Source organism: Bos indicus, chromosome 5 (assembly GCF_029378745.1).
Source record: "Bos indicus isolate NIAB-ARS_2022 breed Sahiwal x Tharparkar chromosome 5, NIAB-ARS_B.indTharparkar_mat_pri_1.0, whole genome shotgun sequence".
Classification (NCBI taxonomy): Eukaryota; Metazoa; Chordata; class Mammalia; order Artiodactyla; family Bovidae; genus Bos; species Bos indicus.
Window position 1 is genome coordinate 116,948,809 of NC_091764.1, and position 21,311 is coordinate 116,970,119.

At 53.5% G+C, this 21,311-nt stretch overlaps 1 protein-coding gene and 1 long non-coding RNA gene across 4 annotated transcripts in view; both read left to right on the forward strand.

Annotated features, from left to right (window-relative positions):
- The first annotated feature begins 1,845 nt into the window (after positions 1–1,845).
- LOC109559909 (uncharacterized) lies at positions 1,846–8,203 on the forward strand. Its single transcript, XR_002180858.2, has 2 exons — positions 1,846–2,246; positions 6,395–8,203. It is a non-coding gene; the product is annotated as an uncharacterized lncRNA (long non-coding RNA).
- A 1,257-nt stretch (positions 8,204–9,460) lies between these two features.
- PPARA (peroxisome proliferator activated receptor alpha) overlaps positions 9,461–21,311 on the forward strand; it is a 73,415-nt gene continuing 61,564 nt past the window's right edge. For 2 of the 3 annotated variants that reach the window (XM_070790577.1, XM_019961972.2), the window contains exons 1-2: positions 9,461–9,609; positions 10,657–10,803. The gene's annotated coding sequence lies outside the window, so the exon portion shown is untranslated. Of the gene's footprint in view, positions 9,610–9,728; positions 10,105–10,656; positions 10,804–21,311 lie in introns of those variants that run through there. The other variant, XM_019961970.2, reaches the window with a different exon arrangement.

Here is a 21,311-nt window from a genome sequence, read left to right on the forward strand (position 1 = left end):
GCCACTGGACCACCAGGGAAAGCCCTGTGTTATGCCTTTTGGTGTTTAGTTGCTAAGTCATGTCCCACTCTTGCAGCCCCATGGACTGCCAAGCTCCTCTGTCCATGGGATTTTCCAGGTAAGAATACTGGATGGGCTGAGCCACCTGGGAAGCCCATGTGAGGTATATTTTATCACAGTCAAAAATTACTATGTTAAAAGGAAGTCATTTATTCAAACATAAGCAATATCATATGTGTCATAAAAAACAAGTGAAATTATAAGACACATGATAAACTTCACTATAAAATAACTGCAGTATGAAAAAAGCAATCACTAGTGAAATTTTTCAGCACAAAGTAGCTGGGCATTGTTAAATCTGAACATGCACGATGTACAATCTTTTTTAAAAGGAACTTTTTTAAAAAGTTCATCATTTCTGTCATTATTATTATTAATAATCTCAGGTAAGATCCTAATCCCCAAGAAGCTTCCAATCTAGTGAGGGAGATGGAGTAGTAAAGAGACCAGTATAACACAGACAGATCAGCAGAGGAACACAGCCCAGAGAGGGGCGATCTGGGAGGTCTTCCTGGAAGAGGTGGTGCCAGGAAAAACAGAAGAAGGAAAAGGAGATGCCCTGCAGAAGCAAAAGCACTGGGGATGTGGTGGATTGCAAGCAGAGAGGCTAGAGAAAGAGGTGGGCGTGTGACCTTGGCTGACCCCAAGTATCAGGCCCAAGGGCTGTGCCCAGGCCTGTCCGGCTGCCAGCAGGGCAGAAATATGGGCTGGGGAGCGGCTGTGCAGGCAGGGCGGAGCCTGGCGCTGGAGGGTAAGGGGAGTGAGACTTGAGGGCCAGGAGGAAAGGGCGGGGCCAGCAGAGTTGGGGGCGGAGTCAGGGGCCAGGATGCCCTTCATCAGGCTGACCTTGACAGTGACCCTCCAAGGGCAGCCTTAAATCCCACCCCCATGAAGAAACTGAGGAGCTGAGAGGTGAGGCAACTGGCCAAGTTCACCCAGCAGAGCTGGGATTAGCACTCAGACTCTCCGCTTGGCTTTGCTCCCTGAACAAAATGGATGATGGAGACAGGGAGAGCCCCCTTGGGGGGCCAGCCCCATGTCACCCCCATGGCTGCCTGAGCCTCCCTTTCGGGGCCTGGCCCTGGGCCCAGGAGACTCAGCAAGGATCCCATAGGGTCCTGCCCTGAAGGAACCCCCCCGGTCCAGAAACTTCCAGGTGGACCTCTGGTCCTGCCGAGCGGGGCTCCCTTCCTAATCGGGGCAGGAGCGACGGGGTAGGGAGCCCTGGGTCCCTCTGGGCAGCGGCCTTCTGTTTCCCTAACGTGAGTGGAGGATGCCAGGGGCACCCAGCCTGGGCTCCTGCCGTCCTGGGAATTTCCCAAAGTGTGCCCCATCCCCTAACTTCTTCCTCTCGTTGGCAGCGTCTATCACTCCTACTGGGTCCTAACAAGAAGGCAGAGCATATTTTTAGACCGAAGCAGCAGGCAGCAGAGGAGCAGTCCCCGGAAGAGGAAGCAGAAGCCTGGGGCATGTCCCCTCCCTGCTGCGGCCTTGGGACGGGACTCGGCACAGTCTGCCTGCTGGGCATTTGCAGGAGCAGGGCTGCGGGACTTTCAGCCGACCAGCCTTAGCCTGGAAGGTTCCAGCCCAAAGAAGCAGCCGATTTCCCCCAGGGCGCAGACCAGGGAGGCTGGTCCCCAACGCCTTTCCAAAGCAGAGCACGAGATGCTGATCTCAATTCACGCAAGAGATCAGCTGGAAGAGTCACGTGTCTGCTTTTCCCCTAACGAGGCAGGAAAAAAACGCTTCCCTCGTGGGCCCTGGCAGCTGGCTCCTGGGGTACGTCACAGTCACACCCCCTAAGCAAGACGCAGAGTCTCAAGCTGGCAGGGGGCGTCTGAGATCAGCCAGCCCGGCCTCTCAGTTTACGGTTGGGAACAGACGCAGGTCCGGAACAGACGCAGGGCGGTTGGTCGGGCTGCCCAAGGTCACAGAGCCCGGGAGGGGAGGGGTAGGCACAGTGGAAACAGTGAGCGCACGTGAGCCCGACCGCGCCCAGGCCTGTGGTTCCCAGGTACGAGGCTCAGAGAGGTAGGTGGGTGACCTCGCCAACGCCCTCTCCAGGCAGCCGAGCCAGGAGGGAACTCCGGGCACCTGAAGTTACCTACCAGCTTTCCTTTGGACCAACAGCACCCTTCAGGGACATGCTCAAGATCCCCGAATAGTCACCGCCTCCCCTGTGCCAGGTGAGCCCAAGGCGCAGTCTTCAAGCTGTTTAACAGCTGAGCCAGAAGACAAATAAATATCAAGGACTGAAACAGGGTTTAAGCTTCTGTGTCTAGTAATGGTGGGCCAGATTCTTTCCACTGACTCTCTCCGGAAGCAAGTAAATGTTTTGGATAAAGGAGTTATTTAAAAATTATGTTACAGGCCTCTAAGTGTGGCTGAGGTAGCAGGGAACCACCAGAGGCTAAGTCTGGGGACACGGGGAGCAGGAACGGGGCGATGGCTCTGCAGCCGTTTTGCCCTGAGGGCCTTTGCCAATCTGGAAAGGCCGGGCCTTGACCTTGGGGTGGGGGGAGGCACATGTAAGGACAGAAGTCAAGATCAGAGGCGTCTAACTGAGGGATTCTTCTCTGTTGTAAGCTGGAGGTGGGGAGTCAGGAACAAGGGGGTACAGCCCGCCTTGCTTTCCTGGACGAAGTCAGGGCTGGGGTCCCTGGGTGGTGAAGCTGGCATCACTCTTGGAAGGGGCCATCTCAGTCCTTGGCATGTACTTAGCGATCCCTAGATCTCCCTGCGGGGAGGGACCATTTTGAAACTAAACTTAGCACTAACGCTTGCCCAGAAAGTTGGTTTAATCTAACGTACTTCAACTTAGAGAAAAGAAACAATGGGTCTACAGCCCCCAGTGTCTCTCCTGCCAGCCACCGAAGGGCCCCATCTGCCAGGAGGCCGGTCCCACGCTGTCTGCGGCAGGCCCCTGGCTCCTTCTAGAGTGTTCCAGAGTGTAGATCTTAGTTTCCCTCCTGCCTCCCATGAAAGTCGGGCCCTGCACACCTCAGGCTCCCAGGCAGAGGGAGCGCTCTTCCCCAGGCCTAGCCCCCACCCGAGGGTAGCAGGTGACAGGTGAGCTGGGGCCCCGAGTGAGTGTGATGCCGGCAGGCTCCCGAGGGCGCCGCCCACATGTCAGAGATCAAAATCAGGCCCTTGTGTAGGATTTTATATTCCCGGCTGCAAGTCTCAACACAAGCCGAAGTGTTGATGGGAAAATAAGCATCAGAAGGCAGTCTGGAGGAGAGAGCTGGGCCAGAGGACAGGGGCCAGGAGGCCTTCGCAGCATGCTGTGCGTTTATCGGTGAACAGAGCACACCGGCGGACCTCGGGCTCACAGACCCACGTTGTACCCGGTTTGGGGGACGGCCGTGGGGCCGCCAAGTCAAAACACAGCTATGGTCGGTTATTATCAGCACCTTTTTAGTAAGAAAAGGCATTTTCGACAAAAAACCAGGGCAGTGTCAAGGACACACCCAGGGACAAAGAGGACCCCTCTTTAGGTCAACTAGCTCTACAGAAGACTCGCCAAAGGCTCTTTTGTCCATTTAGCCACAGACTGGGGACATGTTGTTAAACACGGGCTGTCCCCTTAGGGGACTGGGGCCCACGGGCCACTCGATCATGTTAGTGAACTCCGAGGCCTGGACATGCTGGCCACTCCCTGGCACATTATGGGGGCTGGTGGGGTGGGTTCCAGGCCCTGTGCACTCAGAGATGAAGACCTGGGTGAGGGCAGCTGGCAGCCAGGCTGGGAACCTGCAGGCCGCTCAGCTGGAGGTCACGCTGCCTTGACCGGCCGGCAGAACTCTTCTGTGAAAGGTGGTGTGTGTTCAGTCGCAGCGACCCCAGGGGCTGTAGTCCACCAGGCTCCTCTGTCCATGGGACTTTTCAGGCAAGAATACTGGAGTGGGTTGCCATTTCCTCCTCCAGGGGATCTTCCCAACCCAGGGATCGAACTAGAGTCTCTTGCATCTCTTGCATGGCAGGAGGATTCTTTATGGCTGAGGCACCAGAAAGCCCTAAAGGCAGGTACCAGCATAGAATTGAGGATCACGAGAGGGAGCAAGGAGCAGGTACTTCGCCTGGTGTCAGAAGGTTCCAAGGACTCGATCGTGTTGGCCGTTCTGAGTGGCGAGGCAGGAAGGGGAGAGGCACGGTCAAGACAGCGCTGACCTAGGCGAGAGTCATGCGGGCGGTGGTGGCACAGAGAAGAGGGCGGCTCTGCAGGTGGGATGGGTGCCAGGCAGGCTTCCTGGAGGAGGTGGCCCTTGGCAGAGCCCTCAGGCAGGTGGTCACCAGGTCCCAAAAGTGACCCACCTATCAGGCCCTGTCCCTGCACTTCCTCTACCCTCCTTCCTAATTCTCACCCCAGGACACCTGGAGCTTGGCATTGCCACCTCATTTTCTCGAGGAAAAAGTTCAGATAGGAGTTCAAGCCATTTGTCTAGGATTATGGTATGAGAAAAAGGCAGAGCAAGGTTTTGAATCCAGATCTGTTTGACTCCAAATCCCAGGTTCTGTCTATTAATTTCATGAGGGAATTGGGGGTGCCCTAGAGAGAGGCGGTGATCCCCACATACATGTGAATCTATTTTGCATTTGTGGGTCAACACACCTGTCTTATCTCTGCACGCCCTCCCCCCAGACTTTGCCCACCTACAACAGTGCACTTCACACTCAGGACCCCCCTCCCCGGGTCAGATAACTGAGAACCCCAGCAGGCAGAATGTCCTTTACTGACCAAATTTATCCATACATCAGGCCTCCCAGGTGGCTGAGTGGGAGAGAATCTGCCCGCCAATGCAGGAGCTGCGAGTTTGATCCCTGGGTCAGGAAGATTCCCTGGAGAAGGAAATGGTATCCCACTCCAGTATTCTTGCCTGGGAAATCCCATGGACAGAGGAGCCTGGAGGGCTACAGTCTTTAGTGTTGCAAAGAGTTGGACACGACTGAGCATGCACTCATGGCATAGCATCTATCAGTTCAGTTCAGTCTCTCAGTCGTGTCCGACTCTTTGCAACCCCACGGACTGCAGCACGCCAGGCCTCCCTGTCCATCACCAACTCCCGGAGTTTACTCAAACTCATGTCCATTGAGTTGGTGATGCCACCCAACATCTCATCCTCTGTCGTCCCCTTCTCCTGCCTTCAGTCTTTCCCGGCATCAGGGTCTTTTCCAGTGAGTTAGTTCTTCACATCAGATGGCCAAAGTATTGGAGTTTCAGCTTCAGCATCAGTCCTTCCAATGAATATTCAGGACTGATCTCCTTTAGAATGGACTGGTTGGATCTCCTTGCAGTCCAAGGGACTCTCAAGGGTCTTCTCCAACACCACAGTTCAGAAGTATCAATTCTTTGGCACTCAGCTTTCTGTATACATTTTATATATTTTTTTACTGTGCTTTATATGTATGATGATGTACATGATGTACTGTGCTTTATATAGATGCTGCTTTATACATCATACAGCATCTATCCATCATACTTTAGTGTGAGATTCTCTCCTTCTGGATCACTTTGAAGCTCCAAGCCCAAGCTCGGAACCCAGCAAATGATATCTGTGACCCAGCCCGTCCCAAGGAGCTTAAGCCACCTGGGACGGAGTAGTCCGTGATGATGAGGGAATCTGACTCTAGGGAGGGATGGTGGGGGCTGGAGGAGCATGGCTGTGGGAAGGCTGCCTTGGGGTTCTCAAGAACAACAGAGACAGAGATTGGAGACAGAGACTATAGGAAAGCCAGTCTGGGGACTTTGGCTGGGGACAGGTGAGTAATCAAAGGGACTGGTATCTTGATGGAAGCTGTTTTTGGACCTGCAGAAGGTTCCAGACCCTGCCGACCTCAAGCGGGTGCAGGGCTGTACCCACCACCCACCCCACCCCACCCCACCCACCCCACCCACCCCACCGCCACTTCCATGATAACAACTGGTTAACATGTATCATTTGCAATTTGTTACTGATGTGATGGAGTCAAGCCGACCTCCCCCTCCCCACCAGGTCACAGGTCACTGCCTACCTCCGCCTGTTCCGTGCCCTGTCCACTCTCCCCTTGAACATGGCCTCTTTCTCCAGCCACAAGCTTGTGGTGTGCTGTGGCCTCACTGATGCTCTGGGCCCAGACTGGTCCTTCACAGTTGGCTCCTGGGCCCGCCAGAGACAGCCGGGGCGTTGGGCCAGGAGAGCACGGGCTTGGGGACCAGGCAGCTGCACCCTGGGGTTACTCGAGGCCCTCTTCTGCACCCATGGTAGAGTGGGTTTGGACTCGGAGAGCCAGGTTCTCGCTCATTCTCGAAGACCTCGGCCAAGGGCTGTCACTCCCTTTGTCTCCACTTCTGCAGAATGAGATGAACCCAGCTGTTCTTCGGGACCTTTGTGAGTTCCAGCCTTCGGGTTGACAAGACTTGGTCACCTGGACCCCTGAGGTTTCGCCATCACTACTAGGAGAGCAGCCATGTGCACGCTCAGGGTTGGTCCCCGCTGAGGTCCAGTCTGGACCACAGGGCAGCTCCGAACCAGCCAACAGTGAACTTGCAGTTTCTCAGCCCGTGTCCCTTGCCCCTGCTGACTTCCACTATCTCACCAGAGGTCACGCGTCCAGGAGATCAGAGGCCACCGTCCTGGTTGATGACACCCCAGAAGCACAAACTCCGTCTCACTGGGAGGCTTTGCACATCATCAAAGGGCAAGCAAGTGACCCGCAGAGGCTTGGACAGTTCCCGGAAAAGGGCTTAGCTCAACTGCACGGCAAAGAGATAGACTTCTGTCTGGGGCCTGGACACAACCCACAGCAGATGCCTCAGCCCTGCAGGGGTCAGGGCCAGTTTCTGAACACAGGTGGTGACCTCACCTGCTTACACATCCAGGGTCGAACCTGCCACCTGGTATCTGGTGATGGGAGCCTTGGCCAGCAACTCCCTTCCTGTCCTCTGAACGTCCCCAGCTTCCTGACTTCTCCCCTGAGGCCATGGGAAACCATTGTCTGCCCCTGTAGGATTAGGTCCATCCAGGTGTGGGCACCACAGACAGGCTTCCTATCTTGGGCTCTGCAACTGGTCAGTATGACCTGGCGGGGGGTGTGTGTGTGCCGCAGTCCCCCTGTTGTAATGTGGGCACAAGAATAATTATTTCTCCAAATGTCTCCAAGATTAGAAAATGTGAAACAGGATCTGAAAGAGCATCAGCACCAAAGAAATGGAAGCTATGAACGAAGACACACACAACCCACACTGCCCCTGGTATTCACCAAGGCTGCAGAGAGGAGCGGAGGCAATGCTTGGAGGCGTGTTTAGGAGCACTGACGTGTCCCTCAAGCTACAAGGTGCTGCTCTGTCCCAGTGTAGGAGGCTGTCTGTGTTGTTGTGTTGCTCAAGCTTTGTCATCACACAGAAGTCGGGGGTGGGGGCGGAGGGAGAGACTTCCAGGAGCTGGGGGCTGGGAGAGGGACGTCCTTTGTGACAGGACCTCCTATTCTGGCTGTGACGGGTTTTCATGGCTAACAGAAGTCTGCTCAAGGTAAACAGGAACCTACGGTCCCCTGGGGGCTGCGTGTATGGAAACCTCGCATGACTACTCCCACGAGGAAAGTCCTGAGCATCCTTCTACTTTTTCCTAGGGAAGGGGAGGCAAGGGACTGGCTGAGAGCATTTGTTCAAATGTGAAAGCTTTGATTACATTACATGCATGGAAAGCAAGCTTTCTCTCCCTAAAATCTTGGAAGCCCCAAGAACATCATTTCTGTATGTCTGTGGGTGTACACACGACTCTGTTGACCCCTAGGCAGCTTCCTTCGCCCTTATTCAAAACAGTTTTTACCAGGTCTCTCTAACTGCCTGGTTTAACTGGGTTTACAGCAGACAATCACGGGTGTGTCTGGGGAGAGAAGTCGCTGCCCTTCTATTCCAACTCTTGGGTTCTTGATCTGTGGTATGTCAGGTGACCTCTCCGAGCTTGGATGCCCTCATGAGGACAGAAACCCAGTTATGGGCCCTCTAGCTCCATAAATAAACAATACTGTTGCCTGCTCAACCTGTGAGATATCCAGGATGTAATGTACACGGATCACTTGGTAAACTCTGAAACGTAATACAAAAACTGCCCATCGCTATATAGCATGTGCAATAAAAGCTGGGCTTGTCCAGTGTGTTAGTGCCAAGGTGTTGAGGGTGTCTGTTGGGTGGGGCAAAGTTCGCCACAGGTATGCAGCCAATCAACAAGGGTGAGCCTAAGACATCCGTATAAGGGGCCGCGTTCCCCGGGTCTCCAGCGTCTGTGTGTCATGCGGGAATTTGCTTGGAGCTGTTTCCCGCCCCAGTAGGTCCTTCTGGGCGCTCGCCGCCACAAATAGAACAGTGGACCGAGTCGCGGGAGGGCAAGGAGCAGGGCCCACATAGCACACATTTCGTTCCCAAAGGAGGAGCGTCCCGATGCGCTGGCACCTGGGGCTTTGTGCCTTCGGCGCGGGGAGCTCGGGCGTCACCGCGCAAACAAAGCCGCTTTGCAGCTCGCGCTCTTGCTGCTCACCATTGGCTCCCGGGCCGCGACCTCCCCTCCTGCGCTGGCAGAAGCCCAGCTCCTCGGCTGGGCACAGAGTCAGCCCCTCTCCCCCCATTCACTGGGGGAGGGCAGGCTCATTGGACAGCCGGGGGCCGGGGCCGGGGGGCGGTGGGGGGCGGCTGGTCAGAGTCGACAGCGCCTCCGGGCGTCTGGGCCCGGTGCCCTTCGCTCGTCTCCGTCCCCCGTCCGCCGCCCCCGGCAACTCCGCCACCTGTTGACGCGCCCTCCCAACCAGCGTTCCCGTTCCCCTGCCTCTGCAATCAGGGGTCCCCGGGACAAGGTCTTTCCCCGCCTGTCCTTGGCCCTGCGCTCTCCCTAGACTCGAGGGCACCACGCGCCTTGGTCCCGGGTCTAGACCAAGCTCCTCGCGCGGCCCGGGCAGAGCTGGGCTCCCGGAGGGGAGGCGGGGCCTCGCCAGCGTGGCCGGGCCGCGGGCGGGAACCCCCACCCGGCCGGCAGTCTCGCGCCCGCCCCTCCTAGACTTCGGCCCTCCCCCAGTGAGCGGGGCCGGACGCGCGCCCAGGTCCAGTCACGCGCGGAGTACTCTCACGGGCGCTGCGCCCACCCGGGTGACCTTGAACCTCCGCGCACCCCCGCCCCGGCCTCAGTTTCCCCGCTGGCGCCGCTGCAGTGGGACAGGAGGTGGGCGCCCCCGCGCCGAGAGCGGTCCCACCCCCGCCCCCGCGGGCAGCCAATCGGGCCCCGCCGTCCGGGGGCTGTGTCCCCGCGCGGGGTGGGGCCGGGGGCGGGGCTTCCTGGAGGGGCCCCCTGCGCGAGCGGCCCGGCCTGGGGCGGCGGGCAGAGGGGCGGCGCGTGCCGCGGGGGCGCGGCTGGCACGGGAGCCTGGAGGCGGCGCCGGGCAGGGGCAGGGGACGCGACGGCCCCATGGCGGGGGCAGCGGGCGGCAGGGGCGGAGGCGGCCGCTAGCGCCCTGCCCGGCGCCGCCTCCCTCGGCGTGCTCGCCCGGCGGACCGGCAGGCGGCGGACCGCGCGGCCCCAGGTGCCAGGCGGCGGGCGGGCGGGCGCGCGCGGGGGTCCGGGGGCCGGGCTCCCTCCCGAGAGCGGCGGCGGACGGGGAGGGGCCGGGTGGCGCATGCGCGGGGCCCCGGGGCGCGGGGTGAGGGCGCTCGCTGCTGGCTAGTACTGGGGATCCCGGGGCCCAGGGGCCCTCCCCTTGGTCGGCCTCCCTCCGAGCGCCCGGGGCCTGCCTGGAGCCCCGGCGTCCGCAGCTGTCGGTTGGGACTGGGGCCTGGGCAGGGGTCGAGGTCTGGTACCTCAGAGACGCTAGGTGCTCAAGTTGCCCCCACTCCGGAGAGAAGGCCCACCAGGCGGGGGCATCAGGCTCGCCCTTCCTTCTGCATGGTCGAGTTTGGTTGTCCCCGACTGGGGACGTTCCCGAGACCTCCGAGGATCCCCTAGGCCAGGTGGCCCGAGGTCCGGCAGACTGACCCTCGTGCGCCGGGCTTAGACGCTCGGATGAGAGAGACAAGCGCGGGTTAGTTCAGCTTTACGGAACTGCGCCCACTTTGCGCCTAAGCGCCCTCGGGAGACCCGGACAGGCCGAGCCCAGGGCAGCCTCCGCCGCGGGACGGCCCTCCCAGCCCGGGGCCCGCGGGTCTGACGCTGGGCGCCCGCGCCCGGGTCTCCCCGGGTCCCCGGCTGCGCGCTGCGGTCCTGGCGGAAGTCCGGAGGGCTGCTTCTGCCCCTACGCGCTCCGCAGTCTAACCGGGAACAACGGCACACCCGTGCTCTCCTGCCTTTTGAAGTTTAAAGGCTGGTGGCTGCGCCGCAAACGTCAAGATTCTTTCTAAGAAAAGTCCGGGCTTATATACTGCCTTGGACTTCGCGGAGCGCCCTGGGCCGTTCGCGGCCGCCTGCCCACCCCTAGTCCCTGCGGCCCCTCCCCAAACTCGGGAGTCCCCTCCTCCCCCAGGCTGCTTGGGAAGGGGTGCGTGGGGCAGGGAGGCGGGGCTGGGCTTTCCTGGGACGACCCTGCCACACCGTAGCGGTTGAAGACGCAGGGTCACGGTGACTTTCCTCTTTCAAGGTGGTGGAGAGTTTGGCAGAACCAGAGCACAGATCGTTTCCTCCTTTACCTTCTTGCCGCCAAGGCCGGAGGAGGAGGGCCCTGCCTCCTCTGGAAAGTAACAGTCTGTGGCCGGAGCAGCCCAGAACCAAGACGTTGTCATCACAGGTAAATAGGAGGTTTGATTTACTCATTTTTTTCCAGACTGAAATATTGAAGTCTTTACTTCCATTGCCCTACAGACTAGCAATTTGAGGGTTAAGTACTACCTTGCCGATGCCGCAGTTAGGTCTATTTTCATTTCTTTGAAAGTAAGATAAACGTGGGTAACTTCTTTTAAGTCCTGAAAACTTGATCGTGTCAGTGTTCTTCAGGAACTTCCTTTCTTTATGGCAGGCTGGTTCCACATAATTTAAAACTAGATAATATGACTGTGAGAAATGTTTTCACTTAACAGACACTTAAGTTACAGACGCCGACAAGTCAGGAGCCGTGCCACGACTTAGCTGTTTTAATTCCAATTTTAATATCAAGCAGATGCTTGCCAAGCTGGTAGGCCAGGTCTAGAAGTGCCATCAGCCAGGACAGTGATACCCTGGAGGAGATGGTTCAGGCTGAGTGGTTCACTGGTCACTGAGGGACCAGGCAGGGAGCTTGACAAACTTCTACACAACTTGGAAGCAACAGCAAATTAATTGACCACAGAAAGCAACGTTTTCCCTCTTCTCCCATCTTGGACGTGTGATTATTTCATAATCATAAAGCAACTGTTGTTACTAGTTCACGTTTGTCCAACTTGTACCCAGATTTTTAAACATAGTCTGTGTATGTGGGAGAGAGCATGAGAGAGAGGAGAAAAAAAAAATGTGTTTCTTCTATAGAAACTATTTTATAAGCTGCTTTATTAAGCATTGGGTTATGGAAAATCTTTTCATGTGAATAAATGTGTTTGTGTCTATATCATATATTTCATCATGCTTAGATAGAATAATTATTAAGCTGATTCTTTAATAGATGTACATTTTAAAATTCATATATTCTATAAATATTTCCTGAGTTTTTAGCTGCCCTGGGATATTGTGTTTAGTATTGGGGAAGGCAACTGTGAATCTGCTCATGAAGCTGATTTTTATACCAGAATATAAAAAAGGAGCTGAAAGGAGATGAAATCGAGGTGCAGAAAGGGAATCTATTTTTGCCATACACCTTGTGTTTATGATTATATATGATATAATAAATCATATGTTATGATATGTGATAAATGACTGTTAACCAGTGCTTTTTTTTTTTTTTGATGTGTTGTCTGTGAGCATCTGTTTTTATAAGGATTAAGTAATCATCTTTAAAAACTTCTATTAAAACATTTCTTTGCTTACTGTAAACATATTTTAAACATGCCACATTTCTCTATTTCCTCTTTCAGTCTGTGTGTGAATGAATATGTCCTTAGCGGCAGAGTGTCTTAACTTCCAAGTGACCGGCGTTGGGGGTGAATGTTTGCACTAATTCTGTTGCACTGCAGTTAGAGGATGTGGCTTTTTGGGAATTTGAGGGCCTCTGTTTTTATTCTGGTTTTGGTGGCTTGGTAGGGGCTTCACAGACGCCTCAAGTAATGCCACAGTTTCTGTTTGCAGGATAGACGTGTGCTGTGTCTGCTGCTTCTGCCTGAGGAGTTACATAGAACAGGCTAGCTCACTTCTAAGGCCATGTGGTTGGGGAAAATTAGGCAAAGAATTGTAATTTCCGACTTGGTGTGAAGATAGTTTTAGGGTTAAGAACCAAACAGGGAAAGCCCTTGATGTCCCCGTGGGCCAGATTTGACAGAACTTGTTTCTTCTTCCCAGTGTTTCTGTCACTTACCTGCAGTGACCTGTCCGGTGGGGAACAGACCTCACCCAGTCTGGTTGGCTTGCTGTGTGGAGCTGTGTTCATTCTTTGCTTCTAGAACATTTAACTAGCATCTTCTCGTAGCAGTATCGGGGAGGGGTTTATGCACCTCAAAAGATGGAGCGTTTGCTCCTTACTAAGCCCGGCCTAGTATATAGTTACTTTGGTAGCTGAGCTGCGTTTGTTTTGCGGTCGCATCGGAGAAGCAGTCTGACAGAGTGGAGGAGGTGTTTAGGTCATCGCGAGGTTTGATTTTTGTCCCTTCAGGGCCGCCCGCTGGGCCAGGGGACCTCTGTCCCCCTCTCTAGATGCTGACTTTTCATCACAAAATGGCTTTTCGCTCTGCTCCACCTCTTTGAAGGGTTGGGAGGCTCATAAGTGGTGGCAAAGAAGTGCGGGTGAAGATTCTTTGTGGCAGGTAAGAAGCCAGTCTCGCCCAGTCGGGGTCTAAAGGAGCACGCCGGTGCCACCTGCCCGGATCTGGTACCTGTTATTTTGGCTCTGACCACTGGATGATTTTTCAAAGGCTTTTGGAAAGAAGCACATCGCCCACCCTGCATATACACTTTTATTAAAGCAATTTTTTCTTTGCTTTTCTTATTCTTTTTAAAAATGTCTGTTTATGTATTCATCCCTGGCTGAGCTGGGTCTTAGTTGCTGTGAAGGCTTTTCTCTAGCTGCAGAGCGCGGGGGCTTCTCCTTCCGGTGGCTTCTCTTGCGAAGCACACTCTTAGGTGTGTCAGGAGTTACGGCACGTGGGCTTAGCAGTTGCCCAACCAGGGGTCAGACCTGGGCCCCCTGCATTGAGAGCACGGAGTCTTAACCACTGGGCCACCAGGGAAGTCCACGCGCTCAGGTTTTGATGGTGATGTATGTTGCATCTGTCCTTCCTCTGGTATCCCCAGACCCTGACAACAGTTGTTGCTCATCCTCGGAGCGTCTCTGGAAACGCAGGCTGAAGGAAGTCTTCTTCCACTGAGTCTGACTCGATGAGACGGGCAGTGTGCCCGTCAGTTCTGCCCAGCTCGCCCTGTATCCTGAGTAGGACCTCGACATCCAGATTCTGTGTCCCCAGATTCAACCAACCATGGAGCGAAAATATTCGAGGGTGTAAAATTCCAGAAAGTTCCAAAAACCGAGACTTGAATTTGCCACCTGCCAATAGCTATACATTGTATCCGCAACTATTTACATCGCATGCATGTAGTATTAGGTATTGGAAGTAATCTCCAGGTGACTGAAAGCCTATGAAGGATGTGTGTAGGTTGTATGCAGATGCTACACCATTTAAGGGACCTGAGCTTGGTGGGCAGGTTTTGGTGCCCCCAAGGGGCCTGGGACCATCCTTGAGGATGCTGACGGAGGCCTGTGCCTGTGCCCTGAGCCACTAAAACGTGAACAGAATTGAATTCAGCGAGTATTTGTCGATTTCTTTTACAGTGCTCAGATGTGGGTGGGAACTAGTGGGGGGCACTTAGAAGGCACTTAGGGCCTACCTGCCCCTGCTGGAGGATTTCCCCTTGGCATTTTGCAACTTCCCTCACACCCAGATGGCCAGAACCCCTCCTTCCATCTGCACTAGACGGGCGTGCTCCTGCACGCCTGCTGGACTCCCACACGTGGCTCCCACGGCATAGGTATTATAAAGGTGGCAGCTGCCGTTCAAATTACTCTGTTTATAATTATCACTAGATCTGAGGTATGGGTGCTAAGTTGCTTCAGTCGTGTCTGACTCTTTGTGACTCTATGGGCTGCAGCTCTCCAGGCTCATCTGTCCTTGGGATTCTCAAGGCAAGAATACTGGAGTGGATTGCCGTTTCCTCCTCCAGGGGATCTTCCCAACCCAGGGATTGAATCCCTTCTCTTACATCTCCTGCATTAGCAGAAGGGTTCTTTACCACTAGCGCCACCTGGGAAGCCCAGATTTGGGGTATATTAAGCATGAAATAGAGTTTCTATGAGGTGGCCTGAGCAGCTAATTAAATAAAATGCTCTTTCTTTCTGCAAGATCATGCGTTCTGATTCCAAAAAATTGACTCAGAAGGAAAGAGTTGTGTTCTAAATCTTTGTCAGTTGGGACATGTGCTATTATTTAACAGGGCAAGGGTCCTGTTGGCTCTCCAACTGTGAAGGTAAGATACACACAGGAGAAATTAGAGAAAGCATTGCAGAGATTTGTCTTCTGGTTCAGATGCCACACTCATCGCTTGGCTTTTAATTTTTTAAAAATTTTTATTGCAGTAGAGTTGGTTTACAGTGTTGTGTTGATTTCTGCCGTACAGCAGAGCGACTCAGTTATACATATATATATATGTTCTTTTTCATATTCTTTTCCATCATGGTTTATCACAGGAGATTGGATATAGTTCCCATCTGACTGCTTTTACTTTGCTTTATTTAAAGAGATTTGTGGCACTTCCCAGGTGGCACAGTGGTTAAGAATCTACCTGCCAAAAAAAAAAAAAAAGAATCTACCTGCCAATGCGGGAGACGCAAGAGATGGGGGTTTGGTCCCTAGATGGAGAAGATCCCCTGGAGGAGGCAATGGCAACCCACTCCAGTATTCTTGACTGGAAAATTCCATGGGCAGTGGAGGCTGGGAGTGTGTAGTCTATGGGGCCACAAGGAGTTGGACATAACTGAGCACACACACACACACACACACACACACATACACACACGTGCACGCACACACACATACACAAAGGGATTTGCAAATAAAAAGGAGTGGTGAGTTCTCTTCTGATCTACTTTCTTTTACACTTTTAATTCAGAGACCACAAGTAAACTTTGAAAAAGGATCCCTTTGAAACAGGAAGAGTTTGGAAAGCAAAGGCAGAATGAATTGTCTCAAAGGTTACGAAGCTTCACAGGAAAGGTTGGAGATGATAATACAGTTAAGTAAACAGTATACCATAGTTCCTTACCCCCCCCCAATTTTTAAGAGCAAGTGGGGCACCAAGTTCCCTGAGGCCATTTGCAACTGCATACATCTGTGGTTATGTGATAACCACACTGAGGTGACAAGTTGCCAAGTTCTAGTAAAACAGACCGAGTCATCTAGAGGTTGACACGTGGCCATGTCCCTTTCGGAAGTGTTCTAAGAAATTGTTAGCCTGACGTATATTTAAGTGCATAGTTACGGTGAAGCAGTGTGGCTAGTAAAACAGAGGACTCAAGTGACAATCAGATCTTGATGATCTGAAGTCAAGTTTTCTTCTATTACCTGTATGTTAATGGGATTTTTTTTAACCAAAAAAATTTTCAGAAGCATTTTCAGGCAGTGTTCCTCCTTGGACAAGTTGACATCTATTAGGCTGCCAGCATGAAGAACGTATGTCCCTTCTGTCAAGGATTGTGAATCAATTTGATAAATTCTAATTGGTAATCTCATTTTGGCTGATTTTATGGGACAGTTTGGTAAGTGGGTTATGGTCTTATTTTATTCTCTATCCACTCACTTTATTTCTGATTTTCTATTTGTGTATTGGGGATGGGATTAACAGGAGTGACGTATAAAAGGAAAATGGTTCCGAGCAATTTGAAATTTGGTTTAAATAGAAGCATCTCTTGCTGTACTGAAGTTATTTATAGTCCAAACAAAAAAGCAGTATTGGATGCGTTAACAATATCCTTGGACTTTAGGACTTGTGGAGGGTATATCTTGCTTGAATATTATGATCACCTTTTATTCCCCTCCTTGAAACCTGTTGCAGACTATCCCCACCTGTAGGCAAAGGGACTCCAGCCCCATCTCTGCAGGGTCCCCCTGAGTGTTCACAGCAATCGGTCCAGAGCACACGCAGGTTCAGGAAAGAGCCTCTTTCTTTCTCTGCTTTCCTTCGATTTATCACTTCTCGAGAGCCGTTTCCAGGAGAAAATGCATTCCAGTGCGGTGCTTCTCAAGCCATGAAAGTAAAGCTCATCCGCCACCTTCAGGCAGGGGTCCCGACAGAGAGGAACGGTTGAAAAAAAACTCACAAAGTTCAGTTGTGCAAAAAGCCGTGGCATGAGCTTGTGGGCGACACTCGACCACGAAGCCTTCGAAAAAGAAGAGGTATGCAGAGAAAGGCATCAGAGTATTCACATGCAGATGTTGCTTGAGAGAAAAAAAAAAAACACCAGCACAAACAGGGTTAAAAGAATGTGTTGGACAAGCGATGACAGAAGGTTGTGGGGGTGGAAATACTGATGTCTGAGCCAGAGACGGAAGGTTCTGGACCTGGGCAAGGAGGAAAGGGCAGGGTGCCCGCATCCCTGGGGAGGGGAGGGGGAGGGCGGGTCTAGATGCTGGCTCCCCAGTGATGCGGGGGGGCACTGCCAGCATCCACCCCAGCAGCCTGGAAACCAAAGATTGTAACCCTCCCCCCTAGCACGGGGGCAGGAAGTCCCCCTCCAGGGCTGGTGTGTTCAACGGAAAGAGGAAGGCCCCCATCCTGGCCGAGGGTGACAGTGGCCGGTGACGAGAGGAAGGGTTCCGGGAAGAGCGGGACTAAGTCTTTCCAAGGCCAGCATTGTGTGTGGATGTCAGTACCTAGCAGAACACAGCACTGTCAGTCAATATTTCAGTAAAACAAATTTTTTAAACAAGCGTACCTAGCAGGTTATCATTATAAAAAAAAAAAACAGGGTATTTTCTTTCACTCTGGAAACCAAAAATTATTGACTTTTTTCCTGCTGCTTTCTCTTTACTTAGATGAAGGCAGCAAAGTTAGCTTTCAGTGTCTAGGTCAGAAGTCTAAGTGAAAGTGAATATTTAACCACATTCAAGGACGGCTGATAATCTTTAATACTAAGAGAGGCCCAGGACTTAAGAGAAAGAAAATTCTAGAAGGGAAAAAAATAGCCAGGAAAGCAGATAAACCCATGACTGGTTCATGGACTGGTGAAAGGGCACAAAACCGAGGAAGGGCTCAGCAACTCTGTGTGGAATGGATGAGTTCAAATGTGGGCTTTCATAGCAGGAGAAATTGTTTTCTAGAAGACATTTCAGAAAGATCCATGGCCACTCGCGATGTCAGATCTGGTGCGGTCTCTTTGAGAACGAGACCTCTGAGAGGTCTCTGTATTTACTACAAAAACTAGTAAATAAAATTTAGAAAAGGAATCACTTTAAGAGATGAGAAGATGGTCTTCCAACCGAAGGTCTTAACACGTCCATCCAGCTGACGCCTTCTTCTTTGTATTGTGTGTGTGTGTGCTCAGTCATGTCCCGCACTTTTCAGACCCTAGGCCACACTCTTTGTAGCCCGCCAGACTCCTCTGTCCATAGGATTTCCCAGCCAAGAATACTGGAGCGGGTTGCCATGCCCTCCGCCAGGGGATCTTCCCGACCCAGGGATTGAACCCACAGCTCCTGCATTGGCAGGCGGGTTCCTTAGCACTCAGCCACCTGGGAAGCCTCATCTTTGTAGACATGAAGTTAGACTGAAGTACGGCAGCAGAGGTTCAGCGGAGCGGGACTTTGCCATCGCTGTTGTGACGGGGGCCCCACGCTCCCCAGCCTGCCTCCCTGAGACTCAGACTCAGAATGTCGGTTCTGAGCCCCCATGTTTCCCCTCCCTGACCCTGGTCTTCCTCCTAGTCCAATAGGTGGCCTCCCACTGGGGCCATGGAGGTGGAGCGGTACTGAGAGCTGAGCGGCTCTTGGCCACGGACATCGCCCGTTCGCCCGCGCCCCTTGTCTACAGGTGGGGTACTGCTGCTCTGAGTGGGAGGCTGTCGCCTGGTGCAGAGGAAGAATGCCTTTTATTTTCATCATCATTACTTTCGGCCACTCCATGAAGCTTGTGGGATCCAAGATCGTAGTTCCCCGTCCAGGGATCAAACCTGGACCCCTGCAGTGAAAGTGGAGACCTAACCACTGGACCACCAGGGAATTCCCAAGAAGGCTTTTCCAAAAAATTTTACTTTATTCAAGAATTTGTTGTTGTTCAGTCTCCAAAGTCACGTCCGACTCTCTGTGACCCCATGGACTGCAGCATGCCAGGCTTCCCTGTCCTTCACCATCTCCCAGAGTTTGTTCAAACCCAAGTCCATTGGGTCGATGATGCCATCCAACCATCTCATCCTCTGTCTCCCTCTTCTGCTCCTGCCCTCAGCCTTTCCCAGTCTCAAGGTCTTTTCCAGTGAGTCTGCTCTTTGCATCGGGCGTCCAGAGTATTGGAGCTTTAGCATCAGACCTTCCAATGAATTCATTCAGGGTTAGCTATGACAAACCTAAGGAGCATATTAAAAAGCAGAGACATCTCTTTTCCAACAAAGGTCCATACACTCAAAGCTATGACTTTCCCAGTGGTTGTTCATGTATAGTTACTTAGAGTGTTGTGTTCGTTTCTGCTGAACAGGACATGAGAGTGTTACACACACATATACACGTGTATGTTCATTTTCCTGTTCTTTCCCACTACGGTTTATCATAGGGCCCTGGGCTACACAGCAGGACCTTGTTGCTGGGGCTGTGTTGTTTCCTGGCTTGCTATTAAGTCTCTAGCTGTGACATGGACTTACTCGTCCTTGTCTGTCAGCTCCGGTGGCGACTGGAGGGCAGGGCCTTGACGCCCAGAGGCCCACGTGCTTCCTCCGTGGCCAGCTCCTCGGCTGCGCCCGAGAAGCTCGCTTGCCCTGCGGCTCACCCTTCCTCCTTCCCTGCCCCCACCCCAGAGATCTCGGTGAAAATCCCTTTCTTGGGGAAGCCCTCCAGCGCTGCCTGCCGGCTCAGGTCTGTCTGGCGCAGCGTCCGGTGCTTTTGCTTGTGTGCTCGCCAGTCACGTGTTCATCGTGGCTGCTTGGTGCAAGTCGCCCTCCCTGGCTGAGTCGCAGACCCTCTGGGGCAGGAAACCACAGATGCCTCGCGCTCCAGTCACCAGGATGTGCGCCAGCAGGGGCCGCAGGACAAGCGCGTGAGCTCCAGCTCGGCTACCCCTCCGTTTGAGATTCCTTCCAGGCCTGATCAAATACCGCCTCCTTCAGGAAGCCTTCCTTGATTGCTACCCGAGAGAGAGGCAGGAATTTTGCCGCCCAGACGCCCTACTGCAGCGTGAATCTCTCTGGTTGGTCATGTTCTACCTTCGCCTCTGCAGCTGTTTACTGAGTACTTCAGTCATTCATTCCTGAGCTCATTCGTTTATTCAGCACACCTTTCCTGAGCCCCTGCTACGGGCCAGGCAGTGTTCCAAGTGCTGGGGGCAACAGCAGAAAAGGGCAGGCTGCATTCCCTGCCATCAGGACGCGCTGTGTCACATGGCGGCTCAGGATTCAGGCAGGTACCCAAGCAAGGTGGTGCTGCATGGGGACAGCCAACCCAGGAGACCTGACGGGCGAGGCTGGCCTTCTCCGAGCCCCTGGGGGGCCAGGGGGACAGCAACGATTTAATAGGGGTCTGCACACGCTCCTCGAGTAATATTTGTCTTTAACACATCCTTTCAACTGGAGCAGCAGCCCCCAGCCTTTCTGGCACAGGGCACGTTAGAAGACAGTTTCTGGTTTCGTGGAAGACAACTTTTCCACGGACCAGGGTGGGGCCGGGGGATGGTTTGGGGGCGATTCAGGCACATTCCGTTTATTGTGTACTTCATTTCTGTTTTTATTACATTGTGATGTGTCATGAGATAATTACAGAACTCACCATAATGCAAAGTCAGCGGGAGCCCTGGGCTTGTTCTCCTGCAACTCGACGGCGGGCGGGGCGGGGGCATGGGAAGCAGCTGTAAATATAGACGAAGGCTTTGCTTACTTGCCCACTGCTCACCTCCTCCTGTGGGGCTCACTTCCTAACAGGCCACAGGGCGGTGCGTGTCCGTGGCCCAGGGGTCGGGGGCTCCTGAACGACAGGAGCTGAGTTGGGAGAAAGGAAACGGGTGAACATGAGGGATCCGGGCCATGGTCGCACCCGTCTCAGTTCTTCTGGTGATTACCTTTTTATTTCTCTTGGCATCACGTGCTCAGCTGAAATCCTTCTGCCCCGCTCAGGTCAGCTGGATTTAAACCTTAGAGGCATAGAGACTCCCACCCCACACCTAGTGACCTGTCTCCAGGAAGCACCGCACTTGACTTGGGGGTCTGCCGTCTCTGTTGCCGACGGCTAGGCACGAGGCGTGGAGAAGCCCGCCGAGCAGCGATCTGTCCTCATTATAAAAGCGGGGTAGTTGCTTCCTGGAGGAGCCGGGCGTGAGCGACCAGGTGTGTCACCAGCCCGCCATTGTTTGCTGTCACAGAAGTGAATGAAGTGAACTGTTCTTAGACACACGCAAGCCCCTTTCCTAGGACCATAGATGGGTGATGTCTTTGCCTCCTGGCTTCTTGCTCCGTGGCTGGGGTGGTGGGGAGAGAGGCTGTATCCTGCCCACGAGGTCAGGAGCTTGGCTACAGCAGGTGGGAGCAGGGCTGACACCTGCAGATGCTGGAGAACCTCCGTGGCTGCCCTGCTCCAAGGGTGTGATGTGCGTTGGGTCACCTTCTAACACCAGACTCACCTCTTTCTATGGCTTAGTCGCTCAGTTGCATCCGACTCTTCGAGACCCCATGGACTGTAGCCGCCAGGCTCCTCTGTCCATGGGATTTCCCAGGCAAGAATACTGGAGTGGGCTGCCATTTCCTCTTCCAGAGGGTCTCCCTGACCCAGGGATTGAACCTCTGTCTCGTGTGTCTTCTGCATTGGCAGGCAGATTCTTTACCACTGAGCCACCTGTCCCTAAAATCCAGACAGTGGAGATGGCTTTCAGGTCTTTTTAAAGTCAAGTTTACTGAAGTTTAATTTACATGTGGTAAAATCCGTCCTTTTCGGATGG